We start from the raw sequence: 6,000 nt of genomic DNA, 5'->3' as shown, positions 1-6,000 counted from the left end.
CTTGACCATTTAGCACTTGTTCTGAAAAGATGCCAAGAGACTAACCTGGTTTTAAACTGGGAAAAATGTCACTTTATGGTGATTGAAGGGATTGTCCTTGGGCACAAGATTTTGAACAAGAGAATAGAGGTGGATCAAGCTAAAGTTGAAGTAATTGAAAAATTACCACCACCTGCCAATGTTAAGGCAATCAGAAGCTTTCTAGGGCATGCAGAATTCTATAGGAAGTTTATAAAGGATTTTTCAAAAATTGCAAAATCTCTTAGCAATCTGCTAGCTGCCGACACGCCATTTATGTTTGACACAGAGTGTCTACAGGCATTTGAAACCCTGAAAGCTAAGCTGGTCACAGAACCAGTTATTTCTGCACCAGACTGGACATTACCATTCGAACTAATGTGTGATGCCAGTGACCATGCCATTGGTGCAGTATTGGGATAGAGGCATAATAAGCTTCTGCATGTCATTTATTATGCTAGCCGTATTTTAAATGATGCCCAGAAAAATTACACAACCACAGAAAAAGAATTTCTTGCAGTGGTTTATGCCATTGACATGTTTAGATCATACTTAGTAAGATCAAAAGTGAGTATGTACACTGACCATGCTGCTCTTAAATATCTACTCACAAAGCAGGATTCAAAACCCAGGCTCATAAGATGGGTGTTGCTTCTGCAAGAGCTTGATATAGAAATAAGAGACAGAAAAGGGACAGAGAACTAAGTGGCTGATCATCTGTCCCGGATAGAACCAGTAGAAGGGGCGTCCTTTCCCTCTATTGAGATCTCTGAAATGTTTCCGGATGAGAAATTATTTGCCATTCAGGAAACACCATGGTTTGCAGACATTGCAAACTATAAAGCTGCAAGATTCATACCCAAGGAGTACAACAGGCAATAAACAAAAAAATTAATTACTGATGCAAAGTACTACTTGTGGGATGAACCATATCTCTTTAAGAGATATGCAGACAGAATAATCCGTAGGTGTGTGCCTAAAGAAGAAGCACAGAAGATCCTATGGCATTGTCATGGATCATAGTATGGAGGACATTTTGGAGGTGAGCGAACAGCCACAAAAGTCCTCCAATGTGGCTTCTACTGGCCTACTCTCTATAAAGACTCCAAAGAGTTTGTGCGTAACTGTGACAGCTGCCAGAGAGCTGGTAATCTGCCTCATGGTTACGCCATGCCTCAGCAAGGGATCTTAGAGATTGAGTTGTTTGACGTATGGGGTATTGACTTCATGGGCCTTTCCCACCATCATACTCAAACACTTATATTCTGGTGGCAGTCGACTATGTATCCAAATGGGTAGAGGCCATTGCAACACCCACTAATGATACTAAGATTGTGCTGAAGTTCCTCCAGAAATATATCTTCAGCAGGTTTGGTGTCCCTAGAGCACTAATCAGTGATGGGGGCACTCATTTCTGCAATAAACAGCTTTACTCTGCTATGGTCCGATATGGAATTAGCCACAAAGTAGCAACTCCATATCATCCACAAATAAATGGGCAAGCTGAAGTCTCTAATAAAGAACTAAAAAGAATCCTGGAATGGACTATAAGTACCCGTAGAAGGGATTGGGCAAAAAGCTTGGATGATGCTCTGTGGGCATACAGAACAGCATTCAAGACTCCTATAGGAACCTCTCCATACCAGCTTGTGTATAGGAAGGCCTGTCATCTGCCTGTGGAACTGGAACATAAGGCCTACTGGGTAACCAGATTCCTAAACCTAGATGCTAAGTTAGCTGGAGAGAAGAGATTACTCCAGTTAAATGAGCTAGAGGAATTCAGACTCAATGCTTTCGAGAATGCAAAAATTTACAAGGAGAAAGAAAAAAGGTGGCATGATAAGAAACTGTCACCCAGAGTATTTGAACCAGGACAAAAGATTCTGCTGTTTAACTCTAGGCTCAGATTATTCCCAGGGAAACTAAAATCCCGGTGGAGGGGACTATATGTGATTACAAGTGTGTCACCATATGGCTATGTGGAGCTTCAAGACATTGATTCTAATAAGAAGTTCGTTGTTAATGGACAGAGAATCAAGCATTATCTTGAAGATCATTTTGAGCAAGAATGCTCAAAGCTGAGACTAGATTAAAAGCTCAGTAAGGTCAAGCTAAAGACAATAAAGAAGCGCTTGCTGGGAGGCAACCCAGCCATTAGCAATGTTTATTTATTATGCAAATAATAATTATATGAGTTTAATATAAATTATCTTTAAGATTAATTAACAATTGCAGGAGTTCACAGAGTTACAGAAGAATTCAGAGCATAGAGCAGAGAAAAGGAGCTCACTGGCACAAAAACGCTAGCAAGGGGTATTTTGGGCGTTAAACGCCCAAAAGAAGCATCTACTGGGCGTTTAATGCCAGTAAGGATACCTCTCTGGGCGTTAAACGCCAGAACTGCAGCATCCTGGGTGTTTAGAAAAACGCCCAGTGACAAAGGATTTCTGGCGTTTAACGCCAGCCAGAAGCAACAGCTGGGCGTTAAACGCCCAAAACAAGCAACAATTGGGCGTTTAACGCCAGGATTATGGAGGAGAGAAAGTTTTGTTTCCAACTCAATTTTTTTCAAATTTTCATGATTTCATCTATAATTTCTTACAAAAACATGTTCCAAATTATCATCTTTCAATTTCAATTTCAAATATATATATATATATATATATATATATATATATATATATATATATATATATATATATATATATATATATATATATATATATATATATATATATATATATATATATATATATATATATATATATATATATATATATATATATATATATATATATATATATATATATATATATATATATATATATATATATATATATATATATATATATATATATATATATATATATATATATATATATATATATATATATATATATATATATATATATATATATATATATATATATATATATATATATATATATATATATATATATATATATATATATATATATATATATATATATATATATATATATATATATATATATATATATATATATATATATATATATATATATATATATATATATATATATATATATATATATATATATATATATATATATATATATATATATATATATATATATATATATATATATATATATATATATATATATATATATATATATATATATATATATATATATATATATATATATATATATATATATATATATATATATATATATATATATATATATATATATATATATATATATATATATATATATATATATATATATATATATATATATATATATATATATATATATATATATATATATATATATATATATATATATATATATATATATATATATATATATATATATATATATATATATATATATATATATATATATATATATATATATATATATATATATATATATATATATATATATATATATATATATATATATATATATATATATATATATATATATATATATATATATATATATATATATATATATATATATATATATATATATATATATATATATATATATATATATATATATATATATATATATATATATATATATATATATATATATATATATATATATATATATATATATATATATATATATATATATATATATATATATATATATATATATATATATATATATATATATATATATATATATATATATATATATATATATATATATATATATATATATATATATATATATATATATATATATATATATATATATATATATATATATATATATATATATATATATATATATATATATATATATATATATATATATATATATATATATATATATATATATATATATATATATATATATATATATATATATATATATATATATATATATATATATATATATATATATATATATATATATATATATATATATATATATATATATATATATATATATATATATATATATATATATATATATATATATATATATATATATATATATATATATATATATATATATATATATATATATATATATATATATATATATATATATATATATATATATATATATATATATATATATATATATATATATATATATATATATATATATATATATATATATATATATATATATATATATATATATATATATATATATATATATATATATATATATATATATATATATATATATATATATATATATATATATATATATATATATATATATATATATATATATATATATATATATATATATATATATATATATATATATATATATATATATATATATATATATATATATATATATATATATATATATATATATATATATATATATATATATATATATATATATATATATATATATATATATATATATATATATATATATATATATATATATATATATTTTAACTTTTTCTAATCCTAAAAATCTTTTTCAAATCTTCTTCAATTCCTTTTCAAATCTTTTCTTTAAAACTCACCTATCTTTTTAATTCTTCTCATATCTTTTCAAACTATCCTATTATCTTTTTAAAATTCAGAATTATCTTTTTCAAATCCATCATATCTTTTTCAATTTTAAAATTTCATATTTTTCATATCATATTTATCTTTTACAAATCATATCTTCTATCATATCTTTTTCAAATTTTTCAAACCCACCCCCTCACTTATAAATTCAAACTCGGCCTCCCCCTTTCCTCTACCATTCGACTTTGGTCTCACCTTTTATTCCTCTCCTTTCCTTTCTTTTGCTTGAGGACAAGCAAACCTCTAAGTTTGGTGTATTTTTCCGTGATCACCAAGCCAAGACTCACTAAGATCATGGCCCCAAGGAAAAACAAACCACTTCAAGAGGGAAGAAAGAGAATAATCCAAAACCACTTTGGAATCAAGAGAGGTTCTTAACAAAAGAATATGCAGACCATTACTACAAAATAATGGGTCTAAGGTCAGTGATCCCGGAAGTTAAATTCGATCTGAAAGAAGACGAATATTCGGAGATCCTAGAGCAAATTTGAAAAAGGGGCTGGGAAATCCTAGCTAATCTTGAGACAAAAGTGGGAAGAAACATGGTTCAAGAATTCTACTCAAATGTGTGGCAAACAGATAGGCAGAGAAGGACTGGAACCGCCTTTTACACCTTTCAAACTCTGGTCAGAGGGAAAGCTATTTATTTCCACTTTGACAAAATAAGAGAGATCTTCAAGCTACAGCAACTACAAGATGATCCGAACTCCTTCAGTAAGAGAATGATGAGATCAGATAAGTGCTTGGACCAAGTTCTGAAGGACATATGCATCCCTAGAACCAAGTTGACAACCAAAACAAAGGGTGTCCCAAATCAACTCAAGAGAGGGGATCTCAAACCAGTCGCTAGGGGCTGGCTGGACTTCATTGGGAGTTCCATACTGCCCACCAGTAACCGCTCTGAGGTTACTCTCAAAAGAGCAATAATGATCCATTGTATTATGCAGGGAAACGAAGTGGAGGTTCAAGATCTGATTTCGTGTAAGCTCTATACAATTGCAAACAAGAACTCCAAAGAAGCCAAATTGGCTTACCCAAGCTTAATATCTCTGCTATGCAAGGATGCTGGGGTAAAGATGGGAGTGGATGAGTATATTTCAGTCGAGCACCCAATCACCAAAAATTCAATGGAAGGACAACAAGTGCAAGATAACTCCATCAAAAGGAAAGTACAGGAGTTCCTCCCAGAAATCCCTCAGATTGACTACTGGACCCGCCTACAAGCCTCTGTCACCAAGCTGCAAGAAGCTATAGATCAACTGAAAGAAGAACAGCAAGTTCAAAATAGCATGCTCTGCAAACTGCTGAAGGAACATGAGAAGCAAGAGCATGAGCTACAGGAGCTGAAGCGCCATAAGCTGTCTCTTGAAGGGCCAGACACCCCACAGATTAAAAGAGCATCCACCTCCCAAAATAAAGGTTGTTGAGTCCTA

The sequence above is a fragment of the Arachis ipaensis genome, chromosome B08 (genome assembly GCF_000816755.2).
Source record: "Arachis ipaensis cultivar K30076 chromosome B08, Araip1.1, whole genome shotgun sequence".
In the NCBI taxonomy this organism is placed as follows: Eukaryota; Viridiplantae; Streptophyta; class Magnoliopsida; order Fabales; family Fabaceae; genus Arachis; species Arachis ipaensis.
The sequence above is the reverse complement of the archived record's forward strand: the minus strand, read 5'-3'. Positions refer to the sequence as shown.